The 24182-nt window shown below is 37.6% G+C and overlaps 1 protein-coding gene across 1 annotated transcript in view; it reads right to left on the bottom strand.

Moving 5' to 3' along the window:
- The window catches only part of RB1 (RB transcriptional corepressor 1), a 126677-nt gene extending 102501 nt beyond the window's left edge, over positions 1-24176 (bottom strand). The window contains exons 1-2 of the mRNA XM_024755424.1: positions 24148-24176; positions 21257-21383 (exon numbers count right to left, since the gene is read on the bottom strand). The gene's annotated coding sequence lies outside the window, so the exon portion shown is untranslated. The remainder of the gene's footprint in view (positions 1-21256; positions 21384-24147) is intronic.
- Positions 24177-24182: the final 6 nt, after the last annotated feature.

The following is a 24182-nucleotide window of genomic DNA, read 5'->3' as shown; positions in this document are numbered from 1 at the left end:
AAAGAAAAAACCCTATCCCTGGACTTTATCAAGCTACTGGCCTAACCACACATCTAAACCTCTCACTATTCTCACTATTCACACACATACTCACCATGTACACTCTCACAGTCACACCTACTGCATCCACTGAACACATCTACTATATAAGCACTATTCTACTGACGCTATTCTCGAAGTCTCCAAAGACTGCTCTCTTTCTAAACTGAATGGCCTTTTCTTTGGTTTCATCCACAAAGTCCTGTATACAACATCTAACACCACTGTAATGAAACTTTTTCCCTTAGCTTTTTAAACACTCTAACATCCGCATTCTCTTTATTTCTCCCAACTTTTTCAGTGTTTCCTAATTCCAAGGACTTTTTCCCAGAACCTTCTCTTTTCCTCCACAATCTCATCCACTTCTATAGCACCCTCATCACCTCCATACAGATGTTTCTCATATCTCATCCTGCTTTCCAGCCCTCACTGCTCTCTCAAGATCCAGGCCCTATTTTCCAATGGCAATTTACAACCTAAAATCTGTAACTGATTTGTTTTCTTGAAAATTTAGTTGAGAATTACGAAATGGGCTCAGAACAGCACCTTAAAAATTGTTAAAACAGAGGAAAAGTAATTTTTACTCAGCCAAAAGAATGACCAATAAATAAACAGAAGAAAAAAATGGGGAAAGGGTAAGAAAAAGCATTTTGCAAAAGAAAAAACAGTAATTTCCAATAAACGTATTTTGAAAATACTGAACCTCAGAATAGTGTCAGTTAAAGGACAATTTGCAAATATGCATCAAGATCCTTAAGAGTTCAGTTTTATCTCTAAGAATTTATCCTATGAAAATAATTGGAGTGTTGAGTCAAGATTTAGTGTAATATATGTTCAAAGAATTATTTATAAGAGTAAAAATAGTGGGAAAAGCTTAAATATCTTTAAATAAAACGGTTAAAAAAATTATGAAAGAGCTATATCATAGAATAACATAAAACTCTTAAAACATTTCAAAGATTATAAGGACATGGGAAAATACCAAAGACATGTTAAGAGAAAAAAACACCAGAATACAAATTCCTGTGTATATTTTGACTCCAATTTTGTGAAAAAATTTTAAAAGGAAGGAAAGGCAAATATATATCAAAATGTTAACTATTATCTCTAGGTGGTAGGATTACAAATGATTTTCATTTTCTTCATTAACACTAGATACATTTTCTAAGTTACCTAACAACTATAAAATGGGGGGAAAGTAAGTCAATTTAAAAGTACTAAATTTATATAAAGCAGGAGAGAGAAAAATTAGGAATATTCTTGAGAAAAATCTTTAAAATATTAAAACTGTAATTACATATACTATAGTTTAAATAGAAATCTACAATCAATACTTAAGAGGCTATCTATTTAAGCTGTCATTTAATTTAGTTCACCTGAACCACCCAATTGACAACCCCAAATTACTGATGACTTGTACTTGCTTTATCGCAAGCACTAACTTATAAAAGAGCTCCACCAAGTGGTAACATAAATCATCTTGGAAACATCTGAAAAGTAGCTTATCTTAACTAGTCATGCTATCATAACCAACATGAATTTAAACTAAAATTTTAAAAGTTAAAAACACTACTCTCTCTTATCTTCCCTTTTTAAAATATCAGCCATGACCAAGATGGAAATAAGCCATAAATAATATGCTCTTTATCTCAGGGTCAAAAGGATACATCCTTACACTAGATTCATGAGACTGTAATGCATGATTAGCCATAAAGTTACAAGTTAAATGTATTAGAGAAGTAGAGGTGATAAGAGCTGCCTTTATCTTCCACTCCTGGATTTCCTCCTTACCAAGGTTATATGTAGGAGCAAAAGGGATAATATGCCAGAAAATCCTTCCTCTCACTTGCATAATATTAGCCCTCAGCAGTTAGTGTTAAGGAAATTCTTTGATGTGGTCAGAAGAAGCAAAAGGCAAGAGTAGCACAGTCAAGAAGAATGTAAAAGCTCAATCATATTTGTACTCAATCATATTTTTGATACCATATTCAAGGGTGAACACCAGCTGAATTAGTCATCCAGTTACACAATGCCTTTGTGGGGAGACAGTTGACTCTACTCCCAGAAAAATACGTACCTGGCAAGTTGAGATTCATCTAGCCTTCTGCCCAAGAATTTAGTACCTGGGGCTCCCTCCTTTAAGAGCTCTTACAGAACTGAATGGATAGGCCTATTTAAGCACTTAAGTAAACTGAAGTTCAGTTTACTTACTTGCTCAATTGTCCATATCTCAACTAGTCTGTAAGCATCTTGAAGGCATAATTATATCTAATACACCGTTATACCCCCAAAAACCTAGTACAATTTCCAGCACTAACTTGATGTTAAATGCACATTTTTTAAAAGAGCAGTAGCAATAGTCATCCCCCTGTATAGGATAGAATGACTTTTTTTACTCTCTCTTTTTCCTCCTAGTATGCTCAGAGAAACAAGCAGCAACTGAATCATGAGTAAAAAATATAAGGTAAGAATATTGGTTCTACTAGTTTCTTTAGCTCCTGATCACACATTGATAACCTAATGAGTATCAACCGGACTAACTCACACAAACAAATGATATTACAGACCTCATTTCCTAAACATGTGATACATAACTGACCTGGAATTTAGTTTCTAGTCAAGCTCTCTGCTTGCTTTATTGAGTCAAAGGCCCAAAAGATGACCCACCCAAGAAGATATAGCCACAGAGGAGAGAAAACTGCCACCATATTAAAACAACGACTAATTAATTGGTTTTTCTGTAAAAGATCAATGAAATTGATGTCTACCACTCTTAGAAACAAAGATGAAAAAAACTGAGGAAATCAACTCCTACAACTCAGATTTAATTATATGTATAAAAGGTATCTTCCAAAGTTTGCATGTCAACTCCTTCTACCAGTATCACATATAATACTTGAAAAAATGAAAACATAACTAATGAATAAATGAGTTGGCATTAAAATGAAAGAATCTCAATTGGAAGGGAAATGAAAGGGATCATTGATCATCAAGTCCTGTGGTCTGGGAGTTTCTAGGGTTCCAAATCATAAAATGATCATCTTTGGCAAATGTGCTGAAATTTTTAAAAAGTTAAGAGAACCCATATGTTTACTTTCAATAATGCCTCGGTAACTAAAGTAGCAAATACTTCACTTTTGCTAGAATTCAATGCAGCAAGGTAACACAATTTACCTTTACATTGATAAAAAAAGCACTGGCTGGCAGCTTTGTATGTCTTGAATAAAACTAGGAAAAATTATTATTTAATAAACTAAGTTTGGTAAACTTCTTAAAACAGATCCAAGGTGGGGAAAGTTTGGTGGTTTCTGACTGCAATATATTGATAATTCTGATTCAACTTACCTTAAAAAAAAGTTTGTAGAATGAGAAAATCAGAGCACATATTGAAAAGAGGTAAATTAAAACAGGAAGAGGAATAGGAAATTTTGATAAAATAATTCACTTCAAAGCTCTCCTAAATATCTAGGTCTCATATAAACTTGACTATCTGTTTATAGCTGAACATGTTACAGGCAGAAATAACTACCAATCTGAACATCAATAATTATGAATATCAGGCCTCTAAAACTATAATGCACATAATAAGGAAAACATTAATTCACTGATAGATCATTTACAATCATTTATTTCAAAACAACATCTGTTTTATCTAAATTATATTTATATAGGGCATAAAGATGTATAAAGTACAGAAAAACAAATAGTCCTATTAAATTGAGATTGAAGATATCCTAGCAAACCTGGAAGCCTATAACAATTCCACAGTCATTCCAATCCTTTGGAAAAGAAGATGCTATATAGTATGTGATGTATCCTTCTGGTATCTACTTCTAATATGGAGAATAAAACTTAGAGTTCATCCCTATGTTTGTGGGGAATTGAGGGAGGGGTAGTTTTTTAAAAGAAATACATTATAGCTGTTTTCAGTCATTTATATCCTAATATGTACTAAAAAGAATTTTTTTTTAATCTTATAAAACTATATAAAATAAGACTCCAAAATCCAAAATATGTGGGTAAAGAAATTGGGCTTTTTAGGAAGGATAATTTTGTACCTTATTCTCTAATTCATTTAATTTATTCAGCAAATATTTACTAAATGCCTACCAAGCAGTAAGCACTATTATAACTGCTAGGAATACATCAGTAAACAAAATAAACATTCCTGTTTCCTGGAGCTGACATTTTAGGGGGAAGAGAACGATAATAAACAAAAATCAGTATCTATAAGTAAACTATATACTATGTTTGAAAAAGAGGCCTTCTCTGGTGGCACAGTGGTTAAGAATCCACCTGCCAATGCAGGAGATACGGGTTCAAGCCCTGGTCCAGGAAGATCCCACATGCTGCGCAGCAACTAAGCCCGTGTGCCACAACTACTGAGCCTGCCCTCTAGAGCCCATGCTCTGCAACAAGAGAAGCCACTGCAATGAGAAGCCCGCACACCGCAACGAAGAGTAGCCCCCACTCGCTGCAACTAGAGAAAGCCCACGCACAGCAACAAAGACCCAGTGCAGCCAAAAATAAATAAAATTAATAAAATTTAAAAAAGAAAGAGAGAAAAAAGAGCAGGGTATCGTACACTGTTGGTGGGAATGTAAATTGGTGCAGACACTATGGAGAACAGTATGGAGGCTCCTTAAAAAACTAAAAATAGAGCTACCATATGATCCTGCAATTCCACTCCTGGGCGTAAATCTGGATAAAACTCTAATTTGAAAAGATACATGCACCCCAATGTTCACAGAAGCACTATTTATAATAGCCAACACTTGGAAGCTGCCAAGTGTCCATCAACAGATGAATGGATAAAGAAGATGTGGTATATATACACAACTGAATATTACTTAGCCATCAAAAAGAACGAAATAATCCCATCTGCAGCAACATGGATGGACCCAGAGACTATCATACTAAGTGAAGTAAGTCAGACAGACAAAGGCAAGTATCATATGATATCACTTACATGTGGAATCTAAAAAATGATACAAATGATCTTATGGACAAAACAGAAACAGACTCACAGACACAGAAAACAAACTTATGGTTACCAAAGGGGAAAGAGCTTGGGATTAACAGATACACACTACTATATATAAATTATAAAATAGGTGGACTTCCCTGGTGGCACAGTGGTTATGAATCCACCTGCCAATGCAGGGGACACAGGTTTGATCCCTAGTCTGGGAAGATCCCACATGCCACGGAGCAACTAAGCCCATGCACCACAACTACTGAGCCTGTGCTCTAGAACTCGCGAGCCACAATTACTGAGCCCACGGGCCACAACTACAGAAGCCCACGCGCCTACAGCCCGTGCTCTGCAACAAGAGAAGCCACCTCAATGAGAAGCACCGCAACGAAGAGTAGCCTGCGCTGGCCACAGCTAGAGAAAGCCCACAGGCAGCAACAAAGACCCAATGCAGCCAAAAAAAAAAAAAAAAATTATAAAATAGGTAAACAACAATGTCCTACTGTACAGCACAGGGAACTATATTCAGTATCTTGTAACAATACACACACGCACACACACGTGCGTAACTGAATCACTCTGCTGTACACTAGAAACCAACACAACATTGTAAACAACTATACTTCAATTTAAAAAACAGCAGGGTAAAGTGAATAGAGAATTTGAGGGAGAAGTAGGGGCAGATTACAGTATTAAACAGTCTTAGGCCTCACTGGAAAAGTGAGATATCAGCAAAGATTCTATTCTATGAGCAAAGACATAATCTATTAGATTTTTTAAATGTGAATGTCTTCTGACCCAGTGGTTTCACTTCTAGGAATCTACACTACAGCAGTACTCTCATTTGTGCATTAAATGTATATAAAAAGCTATTCACTGCAGCAGTTTGTAGTATCAAATGTTCAAAAATAAACTAAACGTTTGTTAACAGGGGAATATATAAATAAATTACACATCCATACAATGGGAAATACATCCACTAAAAAGATTAAGCTAAACACAGAGGGAGAGGTGCTCTTCAAGATACATCACTACATGAAAAAAGCAAGGTGCAGAAAAATGCAAAAACTAGAAACTTTTATTAGCTGACTACAGAGGAAAAGCAGGCAGCTTAGGGGAAAGAATGAGAGAGACTTCTCACTGTTTACATTTTTATTTCTTTTGAATCTTGAACCATCTGAATCTACTGCCTATTTCAAACACACTGATAATAAATTGGCTAAAAAGTGTAAGTAAATAATAAGACCTCAGTGAGGTAAAATAAAAATCCTTTGTGTGTGTGTGTGTGTGTGTGAAAGGGGAAGTGAGGAAGGGTTGAAGGGATAGAATGAGCAAAAAATTTATCAGTGGTTATTTCTACAGAAGTGGGAATACAAAGAGAGCAATGGATAGTCACTTTTCACTCTAATACTATAAAATTTTTTAAAACAAGTATATTTGAGTTTTGAATATATATGGGTGTGTGTTTATATATGAATATATATATTTTTGAAATGCTGAAAGGGAAATATAGAAATGGTGGGAGAAAATGACAAGATGTTAGTATCTGAAAAACTACATACTACGCCTTGAAAGGTGGAATTCAAAACAGTAGACAATAAGTTATAAGATTCATAATGACCACAAAATAAAATAAAATAAAATAAAATAGCTTCTCAGAAGAAGCCTAGCTAGTCTTCATTCAGAGATGAGAGTAAAATTCCTTCCATGGATCCTCAGAAAGAAGAAAATATACTGCAGTAAACAATACTGGCCAACAGTAAAAACTTTCATGAAGAAAAAGCAATTTTAAAAGTAGGAAGTCAAATTATATATTATTATAACAATTATATATAATTATATGTTAGATATATCTGAGTAGTTCATGATGAACTTTAATAATGTTATCCAACATTTATATTACATTTAAAACATTAAATGGTAAAAAGGATAGGAAGGAAACGGTTTGATTAAATTTTTTAGAGAATAGAAGAGAAAAAACAATAAAACCAAAGACTGGTTTTTTGAAAAAACCAACAAAATAGAGAAGCTTTTAGTTAGATTGATCAAGAAAAAAGAAAGACTCAAATTAACTAAAATTAGGAATGAAATAAGGACATTAAGACCAACATTACAGAAATAAAAAAAGAATTATAACAGGAATGCTATGAACAACTGCATGCTGACAAATTAGATAACACAGATGAAATGGACAAATTTCTCAAAAGATCCAACTCCAAAAGAGTTGGACTGAAACCAACTCAAAAAGAAACTGACATCTGAAAAGACCTCTAACAAGGTAAGAGGTTGGGTTAGTAATTTTAAAACTTCTACACAGAGAAAAGTCCAGGCTCAGATGGTTTCACTGGTGAATTCTACCAAATATTTAAAGTAGAATCAATATCAAGTCACCAAATTGCTCCATAAAAACTGAAGAGGAGGAAACATTTCCCAACTCCTTCTGTGAGAGGTCAGTACTACCCTGGTACTAAAATCATACAAAGACATCACAAGGAAAGAAAATAGAGACCAAAATCTCTTATGAACATATGCATAAAAATCATCAACAAAGGGCTTTCCTGGTGGCGCAGTGATTAAGAATCTGCCTGCCAATTCCAGAGACACAGGTTCATGCCCTGGCCCGGGAAGATCCCACATGCTGTGGAGTAACTAAGCCCGTGCACAACAACTACTGAGCCTGAGCTCTAGAACTCGCAAGCCACAACTACTGAGCCCACGTGCCACAACTACTGAAGCCTGTGCACCTAGAGCATGTGCTCCACAACAAGAGAAGCCACAACAGTGAGAAGCCCGCATACTGCAATGAAGAGTAGTCCCCGCTCACCACAACTAGAGAAAGCCCACGCATAGCAACAAAGACCCAACACAGCCAAAAAAAAAAAATCCTCAACAAAATATGAGGAAGCCAAATTTACAAATATATAAAAAGAATTACAGACTATGACCAAGTGGGATTTTTAGGATAAGTCCCACTTTATCCTAAAAATGCAATGTTGTTTAAAATCTTAAAATAATATAATACATTATATCAATAAGGAGAAAAAAACATATGATTATCTCAATAGATGCAGAAAAATCATTTGACAAAATCCAAAATCATTTGACAAAACACTCAATACAACAGGAATAAAAGGGAACGTCCTCAACCTGACAAAGGCATCGACAAAAAGCCCACATCATAAGTAATGGTAAAAGACTGAATGTTCATCCCCCTAAGATAAGGAAAAAGACAACAATGTATTGAAGGTTCTAGCCAGGGCAATTAGGGAAGAAAAAGAAATAAAAGGCATCCAGATTATAAAGGAAGAAGTAAAACTATCTCTATTTGCAGACAATATGATCTTGTATTCAGAAAATCCTAAGGAATACACTAAAAAACTATTTGAATTAAAATATGAATTCAGCAAGTTTGCAGCATACAAAATCAACATGCAAAAGTCAACTGTAACTGAATACACCAGCAATGAATAAACCAAAAACCAAAAACAAATTCCATTTATAACAGAATCAGTAAGAATAAAATACTTAGGAATAATATTTTAATTGCAAGATTTGTACTCTAAAAACTAAAAATACTGTTGAAAAATTAAAGAATATCTCAATAAATGGAAAGACATTTCACCCTCATGCATCTGAAGATAATATTGTTAAGATGGCAATACTCCCCAAATTAATCTAGAGATTCAGTATAACCTCTACTGAAATCTCAACTGTCTTTCTGAAAGAAACTGACAAATTGATCCTAAAACTCATATGAAGAGAGAATTCTGGGAAGACGGCAGAGTAGGAAGCACTAGAAATCTGTCTCCCCACCCAGACAACAGCTGCACTGGCAGAATCTGTTGGATGTAACTATTCTGGAACTCTGGAGTCTATTAAAGGCTTACAACTTCCAGGGGAAGGCAAAGAAGGTAAATGATAATTAATTTCTGTCAATTTCAGCTCTGAACACAGTAACAGGTACCCATAGCCAACTGTCACCCACATGGCAGGCAACTATGCACATGTTCCTGGAACAGCCTGCACAGAATCTGCAGGACCCAGGGTGGGCAGAAAGGACCCAGTCCTCCAAATTTCACAGATCTGTGCTCTGATCACTTATCGCTGCTCATCACGGAGGAGCAGGCAAAGAGGTGGGGGCTACTGTTGTTGTACCTCCCCCATTGCTGCAAGCACCTCTCCCTCTAGTTGAAGTGACTGCCAGGAGATTTAAAAAGTTGGCACCTTCCCCCTACTCTTCATTTTTTTCTCTTTTTCCTCTTTTGGGAGTCAGACATTGGACTAAGACATTCAAAAGTAACCAAATAAATGGAGGAAATTAGAAAGTCACACTGCACACCCAAGAAAGGCACAGAATCAGAAAAGGCCTGAGAAGACCTTAAGTTTATACTTCAGGCTGATCCCTGGCACAGACATAGCCTACAACAATCAAAACCAAACCAAACATAAATGAAAACAAACAAACAAACAAACAAACAGCAAACTCTAGGGAAGTGGGGAGAATGTGATATCAGACTTACCAAATTATTAGATTCAAATGTCCAGTTTTCAACAAAAAAATGACAATGCATACAAAGAACAAGAAAGTATGGCTCATTTAAAGGAAAAAAAAGTTGGCCAAAAGGAAGTATCCTTGAAAAAGATTTGATGGCAGATTTACTAGATGAAAATTTTAAAACAAGTGTCTTAAAGATGCTCAAAGAACTAAAGGAAGATATGTTAAGAAAATGATGTACAAACAAAATGGAAAAATCAATACATAGAACCTAAAAAAGAAGTCTCTAGAAATTCTGGGGCTGAAAAGTATAATAACCAAAATGAAAAATTCACTACAGAGGTTCAGAGATAGATTTGAGAAAGCAGAAGCAAGAAACAACAAACTTGAAGACAGGACAATGTACAGAAAGAAAAAATCTGAAGAAAAACGAACAGAGACTAAGGGACCTGTGAGACACCATTAAGTGAAACAACATATACATTATGGGAGTTCCAGAAGAAGAGAGAGAAAAAAGAAATGGAAAATATTTTTTAAAATAATGGCCAAAATTTCCAAAATGTGATGAAAGACATGAATATAAGCATCCAAGAAGCTTAAACTCCAAGTAGGATGAACTCAAAGGGACCCATTCCAAGACATATTATAAGTAAGCTGTCATGTCCCAGGGACAAAGGGAGAATTTTTTTTTTTTTTTTGGTATGCAGGCCTCTCACTGTTGTGGCCTCTCCCGTTGCAGAGCACAGGCTCCGGACGCGCAGGCTCAGTGGCCATGGCTCTTGGGCCCAGCCACTCAGCGGCATATGGGATCTTCCTGGACCAGGGCACGAACCCATGTCCCCTGCATCAGCAGGCGGACTCTCAACCACTGCGCCACCAGGGAAGCCCACAAAGGGAGAATTTTTAAAGCAGCAAGAAAGAAGAAAGCCATCATGTATAAAGGATCTTCAATAAGATTATCTGCAGATTTCTCATCAGAAACTCTGAAGGCCAGAAGGCAGTATTCAGAAGGAGCTGATGTATTCAATGTGCTAAAAGAAAAAAACTGTCAGCCAGGATTGCTATAGGCAGCAAAACTGTCCTTCAAAAGTGAGGAAAAAATTAAGACATTCTTAGATAAACAAAAGTTGAGGAAGATAATTATCATTACCACTACACATATCCTATGAGCAATGCTAAAAGGAGTCCTGCAGGTTGAAATTAAAGGACTAAAGTCAGTAACTCAAAGCCATATGAAGAAATAAAAATCTCAGTAAAGGTATATACATGGGCAGGACTTCCCGGGTGGTGCAGTGGTTAAGAATCTGCTTGCCAATGCAGGGGACACAGGTTCAATCCCTGGTCCGGAAAGATCCCACATGCCTCAGAGCAACTATGCCCGTGAGCCACAACTACTGAGCCTGCGCTCTAGAGCCCGCAAGCCACAACTACTGAAGCGTGCATGTCTAGAGCCCATGCTCAGCAACAAGAGAAGCCACCGCAATGAGAAGCCTGTGCACCGCAACGAAAAGTAGCCCCCGCTCGCCACAACTAGAGAAAGCCTGTGCACAGCAACAAAGACCCACCGCGGCCAAACATAAATAAAATAAATAAATTTTTTAAATAGGCAATTGCAGGGCTTCCCTGGTGGCGCAGTGGTTGAGAGTCTGCCTGCCAATGCAGGGGACACGGGTTTGTGCCCCGGTCCAGAGAAGATCCCACATGCCGTGGAACGGCTGGGCCCATAAGCCATGGCCGCTGAGCCTGCGTGTCTGGAGCCTGTGCTCCGCAACGGGAGAGGCCACAACAGTGAGAGGCCCGCGTACCTCAAAAGAAAAAAAAAAAGGCAATTGCAAAAGATATTATTATTGTAATAATGATGTGTAACTTCACTTTTTGTTTTCTACATAATTTAAGAGACTGATGCATTAAAAATTATTAGTTTATGTTTTTGGACTCTCAACATAAAAAGACAATTTTGTGACATCAACAACTGAAAGGAGTATGGACAGGACTGTTGAAGAAGCATAATTTTCTATGTTATTGAAGTTAAGCTTGAATAAATTCAAATTAGAGTGTTAAAGCTTTAGGATGTTAAATGTAATCTCCATGGTAACTACAAAGAAAACAATGAAAGAATATACACAAAAGGAAATAAGAAAGGAATTTAAACATTTCAATAAAAAAGCCAGCTAAACACAAAACAATTAGTGAAAACAGAAAAACCAAGGAAACCAAAATCTGTTACTTTGAAAAGATCAATAAAATCAATAAGCCTATAGTCAGATTAACTACAAAAAGAGTGAAAGACACAAATTACTCATAACAGAAATGTATGTGACTCTTTTTCTCTAGCTGCCTTTTCTCTCTTTAACTTTTGCCATTTTAATTATGATACGTCTTGGGTTCATATTGTTTGGGACTCTGGGTGTTTCCTGCATCTGGATATCTGTTTCATTGTCTAGGTTTGGGAAGTTTTCAGCCATAATTCCAATAATTACATTTTCTACCCTTTCTCTCTCTCTTCTCCTTCTGGGACCCCTATATTGTGAATTTTAGTGCACCTGATATTTTCCCAAAGGTTCCTTATTCTTCTCATTTTTTAAAATCTGTTTTTCTTTTTGCTGTTCTGACTGGGTGATTTCCATTATTCTTTCAGATCCCTTATGCATTCTCCTTTATCACCTAACCTGCTGTTAATTCTCTCTAGTGTGTTTTTCATTTCAGTTGTTGTGTTCTTCAGCTCTTTTTTTTTTTTGCGGTACATGGGCCTCTCACTGTTCTGGCCTCTCCCCTTGCGGAGCACAGGCTCCGGACGCGCAGGCTCAGTGGCCATGGCTCACGGGCCCAGCCGCTCCGCGGCATGTGGGATCTTCCTGGACCGGGGCATGAACCTGTGTCCCCTGCATCGGCAGGTGGACTCTCAACCACTGTGCCACCAGGAAAGCCCCCTGACTGGTTTTTTTGTGTGTGTAGTTCCTTGTTAAAATTCTCACTGTGTTCATCTATTCTTTTCCCCAGTTCTGTTAGCATACTTATTACTATCACTTTGAATTCTTTATCAGGTATTTACCTCTGTTTCATTAGAGTCTGTTTTTTCCCCCCAGGGTTTTTTTCTTGCTCTTTCATTTGAAACATACTCTTCTGTCTTCTCATTTTGTTTAACTTTCTCTGTCGCCATGAAATTAGGTGAAGCAGTGACCTCTCCCAGTCTTGAAGGCATGTCCTCATGTGGGAATGTCTCTATGCAGTCTGCATGTGTCCAGTTGCTTTGGTAGGAGTGCTGCTGGATCTGAAGTGAGCACAGTCTGGATCTTCCCTCAGGGTGTGCTGGCAGCCAACACTTTGGTAGGAGGTAGGGCTGAAGTTGGAGTGGCTAGTCAGAGCTGGGGCTTCTCTGCTCAATGGCTGTCACCGCCCTGTGAGAGGTGGGGTGGGGCTCAAGGGGCTGGAACAGGAGTCCTGAGGGAACTGGGTTTCAGCTAGGTGGGTGGCAGTCCCTGTCTTGGTTTGGGGCTCATCCAGGGCTCGAGGGCATGGGGCTGTACTTCTGTGCTGATTTCACTCTCCCCACCCTCTGGTGCACATGCCTTGGTTAGAGGCTGGGTCAGGGCTTGAGGGGCTGGTGCCATGCCACTGACCTGGTTTTGCTCCCTTCTAGGTGTGAGCAGGGGCACACAATCCTGCGATGGCAGTCTCCACCCTAGAGCTAGTTTCGCTCCCTCTCGAGTGTGTGCAAGGAAGCCTCACTTGAGTGGCAACATTCTCTGCCCGGGATCTGGTTTCACTCCCCGCTGAGTGTACACACTGACACACATGCTGGCAATGGCTGCCTCCACACTCAGAGACAGGGGCTGGGTCCAAGCAGGCTTGGATCCCTCAGCGTGTGCGCACTCTCGTCAACAGCCTGCGCCTTAGTCGGGTGCAGCACCAGAGCAAGAGGCGCTGGAGCAGGAGCCCTGTGCAGGCTGGGGAGTGCACTGGGGCGGTCCTGAGAAGCCGGCCAGAGCCCCAGGAAGTTTTCAATCTGCTGCCTCTGTGCTGTGACTGGGAGGAAGCAAGTCTGTGCATGCTCTTCAAAAGCGGTGTCTCGGTTTCTTATATCTCTCCAATAAGCCCCACTGATTTTCAAACCAGTTAAGGGGGTCATCTTCCCAGCGTTGGACCCTTGGGCTAGGGTGCCTAATATGTGGCTCAAATCCCTCATTCCCCCAGGGATAATTCCCAAGCCTGTGACATCCCCTTCCTCTTGTGTCCCCCACAGCGGGTACAGGTCCTGACCAGATTGCTTCTCCTCCCTTCCTACCAGCCTTCGTGTGGTTCTTCCTTTACAGCCTTGGTTGTAGAAGAGTCATCTTGCTAGTCCCCGGGTCGATTTCACCAAACATCGCTCTATATGTAGTTCTGGTTTTGATGTGTTCAAGTGAGTGAAGGTGAGCCCATGTCCTTTAACTCCATCTTGATCTCTCTCTCCTCCCTCCGTACAGTTTTTCACAGCGGCTGCACAAATATACATTCTTACCAACAGTGTACTAGGGTTCCCTTTTCTCTACATTCTCACCAACACTTGTTATTTCTTGCCTTTTTGATAACAGCCATTCTAACCGATGTGAGTGATATTTTATTATGGCTTGATCTCCATTTTCCCAATGATTAGAGATGTTAAGCACCGTTTCATGTACCTGTAAGCCATCCATATGTCTTCTATGGTAATATGTCTATTCTGTTCCTCTGCCCAGTTTTTAACTGGACTGTTTGTTCTTTATGTATTTTGGATATTAACCCCTTATCAGATATATGATTTGCAAATATTTTCTCCCAATTGGTAGGTTGCCTTTTCATTTTGTTGATGCTGTCCTTTCCTGTACAGAAGCTTTTTATTTTGACGTAGTCCTACTTGTTTATTTTTGCTTTTGTTGCCTTTGCTTTTGGTGTCAAATTCAAAAAATCATCTCCAAGACTGATGTCAAGAAGCTTACCACCTGTTTTCTTCTAGGAGTTTACGGTTTCTTATGTTCAAGTCTTTAATCCACTACAAGCTCATTTTTGTCTATGGTGTGAGACAGTGAGTTTCATTTTGTGCATGTGGCTGTCCAGTTTTCCTGGCACCCTTTATTGAAAACACTGTCTTACCCCTGTTGTATATTCTTGGCTCCTTTTGTCACAAATTAATTGACCACATATGTATGTGGGTTTATTTCTGGGCTCTCTATTCTTTTCCATTGATCTGTGTGTCTGTTTGAATGCTAATCCCATTCCATTCTGATTAATGTAGCTTTGTAATATAGTTTGAAGTCAGGAAGTATGATAGCAATGATACTTAGATACGATACCAACCAAAGGCATGATTCAGAAAAGAATTTATAAACCAGACTTTATTAAAATTAAATATTTCTGCTCTGTGAAAGACACTGTCAAGAGAATGAGAAGTCAAGCCACAGAATGGGAGAAAATATTGGCAAAAGATATATCTGAAAAGGACTGTTACCCAAAATACATAAACTCCTCCTAAAACTCCTCCTAAAACTATAAGAAAATAAAAAGCAGATTTAAAAATTGGCACAAGGTGTAGTCACCGCTCCAAAGAAGATGTACAGATGGCAAGTAAGCATATGAAAAGATGTTCAGCATCACATATCATTAGAGAATTGCAAATTAAAACAATGAGAGAGCACACCTATTAGAATGGCCAAAATTCAAAACACTGACAACACCAAATGCTGGGAAGAATGTGAAACAATAAGAACTTTCATTAATGATACAGCCACTCTGGATATAATCTGGACGTTTCTTACAAAAATAAACATACTCTTACCATAGGATCTTACCACAGGATCCAGCAATCACACTCCTTGGTGTTTACTTAAAGAGTGGAAAACTGATGTCCACACAAAAACCTATACACGAATGTTCACAGCAGCTTTATTCATAATAGCTAAAACCTATGAACAGCACATCCATCTTTCAGTAAATGAATGACTAAACAAACTGTGGACCAGCCATACCATGGAATACTACCAAAAAAAAAAAAAACAACGAACAAACTATTTGCAATGGGCTGAATTGTGCTCCCCCCACAAAATTCCTATGTTGCAGCCCTAACCCCAAGTACCTGAGAATGTAACTGTATTTGGAGACAGGGTCTCAAAGAGGTACAGTAAGTTAAAATGAGGACAGAAGTGTGGGCCTTACTGAATCTGACTAGCATCCTTACATGAACAGGAAATCTGACACACAAAAAGGTGCCAGGGATATGTGCACAGGAAAACCATTCCAGAACATAAGGAGAAGGCAGCCATCTGCAAGCCAAGGAGGGAGGCCTCAGAAGAAACCAAAGCTGCCCAGCTCTTATCTTGGATTTCCAGCCTCCAAAACTGTGAGAAAATACATTTCTGCTGTCTAAGCCACCCAGTCTGTAGTATTTTGTTACAGCAGACTTAGCAAACTAATATATTGACATATAACATCATTGTATCTCCAGGGAATTAAGCTGAATGAAAAAAGACAATCCCAAAGGTTAAATACTATATGACCTCACATCCATTTCATTCTTGATGTTACAAAATACAGTTAACCCTTGAAGAACATGGCTATGAACTCTGTGCATCCACTTACAGGCAGACTTTTTTTCAGTAGTAAATACTATACTACTACGTGACCTAAGGTTGGCTGAACCTTCAGGTGTGAAACTGCGGAAACAGAGGAACCTTGTATAGGAAGGAACTGCATATGCAGATTGTTGACTGTGTGGAGGGTTGGCGCCCCTAACCCGCACACTGGTTCAAGGGTCAACAGTATGTCATAATATCATTGAGTAAAGATCTTATTACATGTCTATGTACAGTCAAACTGGGCTATTGGTACTGTCAAGATAATACTTGAAAAGACGATTATAATCATTGGTCACCTTTACAGAATGTTACAAAACAAACTCATCAGCTTGAAAACTAGTCAATAAAAGCAAAGGATAAAGCACTTATCCTACCTTTCCTGAATAATCTGTACTTCAGAATAAGAATAATTGATGGAGGAAAGTTTCCATTTACAGAAGAATTACAGCTAATAGTTGAAAACGGAATGATAAAGTTATCAGTTCACCATTTAGCAACCCCTGATGGATCTAGTCAATGGTCATCAATAATAGCTTACATCAAAAAAAAGAAAAAAAAATAGAGAGATAGCAAGACATTATGTGTCTACTAACAGTCATACACAACAACATCTCTGAAGTATTTCTTCTGGAAAATATCAAACCAGGATCTGATCAGGCCTCTAGATCCATTTCTAGGAAACACAGAGAATTAGCAAATATGTTAAACAATGAAGGAGGTACAATCTGTAAAATACACACAGTAAGAAATTCCACAGGATAAACAATCCAGTTTCTTCAACAAATAAATTGAAAAAAAAAAAGAAAGGAAAAGGGGGAGGGAAGGGAGACGTGAAACCAACAGATTAAAAGATTTAAGACACAAGTCAACCAATCATACTGTATGGACCTTATTTAAATCCTCATTAGAACATACTGAAAAAAAAAAAGAACTTATGAAACAATCAAGAAAATTTGAACGCTGGATACTTGATATTAAGGAATTTTCATTAATTTTGTCAGGTGTGATGAACTGTGGTCATTTTTTTAAGAGTTCTTATTTTTTTCCCCATACATACTGAAATATGTACAGATGAAACATCATATCTGGGATACTTTAAAATAATATGGGTTCAGGGAGAAATAGAGTTCGGCTATGACTGATAACTGCTGAAGCTGGTTAAGAGGTATATGAGAAGTCATACTATTTTCTTTACCTAATTTTATAAATATCTGCAATTCTCCGTAACAAAATGTTTTAAAAAATTAATCTGAGGACTGGAAACAGAAATAAAAGAAGCTGCAAATATCCTACAACTGTAATACAAATATAACGTTCACGTACATGTTCTGAAGTGCATTTGGCTCAGCAACATCCACATACAATCAGGATACCAGCACCATCGCCAAACAGAAAGGGTACATACATTACTAAGGACTAGAAAACTACAGGTAAAGGGACCTTTCACTACACATAATTTTAAAATAGATATTCTGCTTTCTAAGGTTAGTAAGAAACCCCTTCATATTTCTGCAGTATAGCTTAAATGGAATGCCTAGTATTACTCCAATTCCAAACTATTTTTTTCAATTATCTTTCTAAATATAATGACCTATAAAAATGCCTCTATCAAGGGCAATATATTTCAAAGCCCTTGAATATATACACACAAAAAACATATACAAACACACATACACACACACACATACACATGCAAAGCCCTAAGAAACTGACATTCAGACATCATTTCTGCTTTGCAGATGAGCAAACAGAGACTGGAGAATTAACCTATTTGCCTAAAATCATATAGCTACATTACAACCACAAAGTTTTTTGCTCTGAGGTCCAAGGTCTTTTCTATTCTACCACACTGTCATTCAAGACACAGAAAGAAAACCAAAATTCCAACAACTGATTCACCATAAGTCACAGTATGCAAAGCATTCCTGGCCAATTTCTTGATGGAAAGTTCCTTATTTTATTCATATGCTATAAGCAGCACGAACACAATCTAATCTTACAACAGCAATCACCTATTACATACTTACTAAACATTTATACAAGGAGAAATTTCTAGACAAAATACCACAAACCTTTCCTTTAAAAGAATTAATGTATGCTTTCATGTATGCATAAACAACTTCTTTTACTCTGAAGAACTCAAAAACGTGGATTTTAGCAAAAATACTACATCAGAATCACTATACATCCATTTAAAACTTCAACCATTTTAACTGATTCTTAAATTCTCCTAAAAAATATTAATGTAAGATTTTCTGCAGTAATTCTTAAGTCAAATAATTCCTCTTGCATGACCTAATATAGGCACTCATTTACACTAATAAGTGCTTTACATGCATGAATTTATTTAATCCACAAAATAACTCTAAGTTCCAAAAATCATTGTTAGTTCCCTTTACAAATAAAAAAACTGAGGCTTGGAGATTTTAGGTAACTTTTCGAGATCACAGAGCCAGTAAATGGTAGATCTGAGACTTGAGTCAGTCCAGTCTGATGACAAATCCTTGCTCTTAACCCATCCTCTATTCCAATAAACATTATCTATTTTCAGTTGCCAAAAAGTGCCCTAAGTTACCACATTCCTCTTCTTGTTTCAAAGAAGACAGCCAATCTCAACTAGAATGGCTGCATAGGAAACAGGTTCATTTTGTCATTCATTCGCTTCTCAGCACACACTGGCTCATATTCTCCCTTAGAAATTACTGTATAAATGAAGGTTAAATTATCAGGTCAACCCTCAAAAACTTAACTATCACTTAAAATAAGATTTCTATGTAAAAGTCTGGTGAATTATAACAGGACAATACAACATCATCCAGTCGTACCCAACAAAAAGGTACCCCAAATCCCAAAGGCAACATGAAATTCCTTTCTTGTCTTCCTCAGCACACAACCAGGAATGACTGCACATGTCCTAGTCCCCGTCATGAGCTCCATCAGGAGATGAGTTTTAAAGTGTGCCAGTGTCCGTAGAAAGCAGGGACAAAGCCAGGAGGAGAAAAGGGTAGGATACAAAAGCAGTAACATTTATTCATATATATATATATACATATATATATACATATATATATATATGAATAAATGTTACTGCTTTTATATATATATAATATATATATATTATATATATATATATTCAAGTCTGAAGCTCAAAACTATTAACTGCTACAGTTCAGTTAAAAAAAAAAAAAAAAGTTTTCTGTGAACCAGCCCGGAAATCTAACTACCATATTGTACTTGCAAAGAGATCTGGAACACAACCAGCTTAAAAGTTGGAAACTATCTATACTCACCAAACTCTCTACAATCAAATACCCCTTCTCAACTTTCTGAAAACTAAAAGCCTAGTATTTATGGAAGAGAGAGAAGTGAAGGACTCTTTAACGGCATGCACAGAAACAGCTCTGTACATGAAGTACCCAAATCAGTGGAAATATACATTAGGTCCTTTGGGATGATACCAATAATATAATTCATCCAAGATACTTCAAGTATTCCTTTTTAGTATGGAGTTCTTGAATATGTCCAGATCTTTGGAACTGTGAGATTTGTTTTCTCCTTTTTTTAATTACCAGGTGCTATGGACTGAATGCTTGTGTCCCCTCAAAATTCATATGCTGAAAACCTAATACCCAATGTGATGTTATTAGGGGATGAGGCCTTCAGGAGTGATTAGGTCAGGAGGGCAGAGCCCTCATGAATGGAATTGGTGCCCTTATAAAAGAAGCCAGTAAAAGCTCCCACCCACTCTGCCAAGTGAGGCCAGTGACAACGCACTATCTATGAACAAGTAAGTGGACCCTCACCAGACACAGAATCTGCCAGCACCATGATCTTGGACTTCCCAGCCTCCAGAACTGTGAGAAATAAATTTCTATTGTTTATAAGCTACCCAGTTTATGGTATTTGTTATAATAGTCCAAATAGACTAAGACATCAGAGATTTTTTAAATGGTTTTAAATAGTTATTTTTATGGGATGTACATAAGCACATTTTGTTGTGTTGATCTGATCAGTAAAAAAAGACATACGTGTACTCTACTACAATGATGATGAGAAAGTAAACTCATGAAAAGTGTCTGGAGTGCAAGTTAACAATAATTACCAAGAGTTTTATACATGTTCATAGCTTTTGACTCAGTAATTCAACTTGTAAGAATGTATTCTAATAATCAGAGATTGGTTCATGAATTTATTTAACAAGTTATCACAGACTTACTTTCTGCCAGGCATCACTCTTACGAATAACGATGTTTAATCACATTATTTTACAGCTCCAAAGTTGGAGGAAAAAATGTCATATAACAGTAAGAGTTAACAAATTAAAATACAAAAAAGAATATTACACGACCACTGGAAACTACATTATCAAATATCAAAAAATATTTAATAACATAAGAAAATGCTCATATGTTAAGAAAAAAATTTTTTAAACAAGATACAAACCTATATGTAACTACATGTACCTACGTATAACTACATGTATGGGATCATACATGTAGTTATATACAGTATGCTTTAGATCTTATTAGTCAGGGTCCTTGGTTAAGTTACTTAACCTTGCTCTACTTCTGTGTCTTCATCTATAAAATGAAGGTTTTACATTTTACATGTAAAATAAAGATTTTATATTTCACATCTTAATGGATTGTCAAGTGGGTTCTCTGAAAAGTGTTTATAATATTCCCCAGCACATATAAAGCATCAATAATTATTTGCTGGTGGTATACACATACAGATGCAAAGAAAAAATGGAAGAAATATTTCAAAATATTATCAAAGATCCTGAATTCTAATATACCTAATTCTAAGGCAATCAGGAAATTTGAACACTATGTATTATGAGATACTAAAAATTATTTTATAGGATATAAAAAATCATTTTATGAGGCATTTTTTGTTTTTTTAAAAGTCTTTATAGCAGAGAGAAGTATTTATGAATAAAATATGATACCTAAAATTTGCTTTAAAATACTTTGGTGGGGGGCCTACATGGAGAGTTTTGGGTTCTTTTTAATTTTTAATATTATCAGAAGTAAATTGCCTCTGGGTAATAGAATTGTTACTAGCTTTGCTTTATATTTTCCATTTTCTACAGTGATTAAAAATTATTTTTAAAATTAGAAAAATGTTTTCAAAAAATTTTAAGACAATCCTTACCAAGACTCCATCCACAGATGAAACTTTCTCCCAAGTTAACCAAGCTCTTTCTCTGACATGATCTGGTATCCTTAATTTCTGACATAATGCAGTAAAATCAGGTTCTTCAGTTTCTTCAAACTCAAGCCTACCAAATGAAAATATACATGTAATAGGCACATACTTACAATCAAATTAATTAAATATTTGTTTCAATATTTTGCATACAATAGCACTACCCTGAAAGACAGCATCATTAAATACTTTAGCATCTTATTTATCTTTGAAAAAAATTACACTTAGAATTTAAGCATATGTTTATTTTCTTCGGTCTTTCCAAAACAAGAATACCACACAGTGAAAAATGTCTGCTGGTCTGGTGAATCACATACTTTAGAGCAGCAAAATAGCCTTGTGAAGGAAAGTAAGTACAATAGCTAAAACTGTTTGGGAAAACTGGGATGATACTAGCCAAGAGGAAAGCCTTAGATAATATTACAAAATCAATTCAATATCAGTAACTTTGCTAAAATACAATCAATGTTTCATTTAATCTACCTACTAGTATTTCTTACATGATGATCAAATTCAGCCTTTTCTTCTTGATCTTTCTTAACCAAGACAGGCAGTCAAAAAATTCTTCTTGCCTAATTCTTTTTCATTCACTTAATGTCTATTTGACATCTAATAATAATAATAGTAGTACAAGGCATAGCTTACAGTTTTTTAGAATTTGCTATGGCCCCATACAAAGTACCCTCGATGAAGGTAGACTGAATCCCACATCAGCCCTATTAGGTAAGTACTCTTATTATTCTTGTTTTACAGATAAGTACCAAATCAGAAAAGTTAAAGTACTCACCTGAGATCACAGCCAGTAAATAGGAAACCCTGATATAAACCCAATAACCTAACTCTATAATCCATGCCCCTGACCACTATTCCAGACTGCCAACCCTACTTCAAAACATAATTACCTTTTGGTTATCTCAAGAATGAAGATGGTGTGTTGTTCCTAGTGATGGTTTCCCTTACAACTGTATCACTTAAGCCAGAGATAATACAGTAGCAGGAAGACCTCAACTCTCAAAGTAGACATAGGCTCTGTCACTGGAAATGCAGTTGGACTGGGCCCTGAATCCATCCCAAGTAAGTTTCTCAGCTTCAGATTGCCAGGCAGTGGTTCTATCCTTGTTAAGTAGTTAACCTGTAGAGTTTGATAGCCCATGCTAAGGAAACATTTTATGGGTAAGGATAATCAAGAAAAGACTGCATGGTTTTGACTTACAGGAGAATTTTTGACAGTTCCATCATTTAAAGGTATATAAAATACAGTTTTGCAAAATAAAAGAAACAAAGTCTCTTTTCCCAGGTGACGGCCAGAACTTCAATATTTCTGGTTACCCTACAATAATCAAGAATGCTTCCAAGCTCTGTGGATAACATGGGGTTCTTTACAGTAGACTTCACTGCACTTTACAAAGGGAAACTGGAAAGTACTGTATATATCAGTCTAATCAGAAACGAATGTCTTCTCTCAGAACATCCCTGGGCTTTTTTTTTTTTAAACTAGCGAGAATGATTTTTAATTAATGCATAAGAGAGTCTAAATATATGCATTTTGAATAGCTTTTCACAAGCCATTTCCAAAGCCCATTCCAATCTTTAACAATTTGTCCCAAATTCTGTTAGTGTCTGGGGAGATAAGAGAAATAGGACTTGCTGATAGACTAGAACTGCAGGAGGGAGTACTGAGGGACAGAAAGGAGTCCCATTCCCTTGAAACTGATGTGTAGTCTCAAAGTAGGGCTAGTGCTGACAATAATAATGACAACTATATTCGTTCAATCTTAGGTTCTAACCATAAAGCATCACAATCAAGAAAAATAAGCTGTTGCAATATATATCTCCTTGTCATATTCTGCTGCATTATCATGGACTTGCTTAAATTTAGAATCCACTTAGGAGAAAAAATAATAATTCCATGTGAGCACAAAAACACTAATTTTGTACTCAAACAAAACAAAAAAGGAGGACACCAGGATCCTCGCTGGCTCAAAGCCAAAACGCAAAATGGAAGAAATAATGAGGCACGCTGAAGCAGACTAACATGAAAGAAGACTTTTATGCAACGAGAAAAAAGAAAAAGTTTAGAAACTTTCAAGCTCTTGGGCTAAATGTCTCACAATATTTTTGCCCATACACCAGTTCCTCTAAAGAGTTATGTTCCACCAGTCACTACCGATGGCTGTGAATCCTCAAGTACTGAAAGCACTCTTCTAAGGGAACGCCATAAAGCACCTCAGCCGAGTTTCCTGGGGGCAACTGACACCCAGGACCCTGCGCTTCACGTCCGATGGCATCTCTGCAGCAGCGTCCAAGGCTTTTCTGGCTGGCCTCTCCCAGGACTGGGCTTCAGATGCAGCTGCACGCCCAGAGGAAAATACTTTCCAACTGCTGCATCGCAGGAGACCAAAACAGAAAGTCAAATGACCACCGGAGGACTACAAACCTCAACAGGAGAAAAACCTCTCCAATAGGCACCAGTTTTTTTTGTTTTTTTTTTTTTCGTTTTGCATTTGATGGGGTCTCGAAATCCCCCGCCGCCTGCGAGACTCCAGTCTCGCGGAGGAAAGGCGGCACCTGTCACTTCGCTCAGCGACCCGAGCCCCACCCGCCCGACACCTGTCAAGCTGGAGCCGAGACCCCTCCCGGCCGCCCTCTCCTCGCTCCCGAACCCAGACTCCTGTCAGCCTCCTGTGGGCGCTCCGCGGCGGTGGGGCACCGGGAGAGTCCCTACTCCCGCCGGGACCCGGTCCCCGGCGGAGACGCGCCCCCGCCTAGACGCCGCGGCGCCCGTCGACGCACCCTCTGGGCGCCCTTCCTGCGCGCCCGCGTCTCGGCTCGCTCACCTGGCCAGAGGCAGGTCCTCGGGGCCGCTATCCTG

The sequence above is a fragment of the Neophocaena asiaeorientalis genome, unplaced genomic scaffold (assembly GCF_003031525.2).
Source record: "Neophocaena asiaeorientalis asiaeorientalis breed wild unplaced genomic scaffold, Neophocaena_asiaeorientalis_V1.1 scaffold59, whole genome shotgun sequence".
NCBI lineage: Eukaryota > Metazoa > Chordata > Mammalia > Artiodactyla > Phocoenidae > Neophocaena > Neophocaena asiaeorientalis.
The sequence above is the reverse complement of the archived record's forward strand: the minus strand, read 5'-3'. Positions and strand labels throughout refer to the sequence as shown.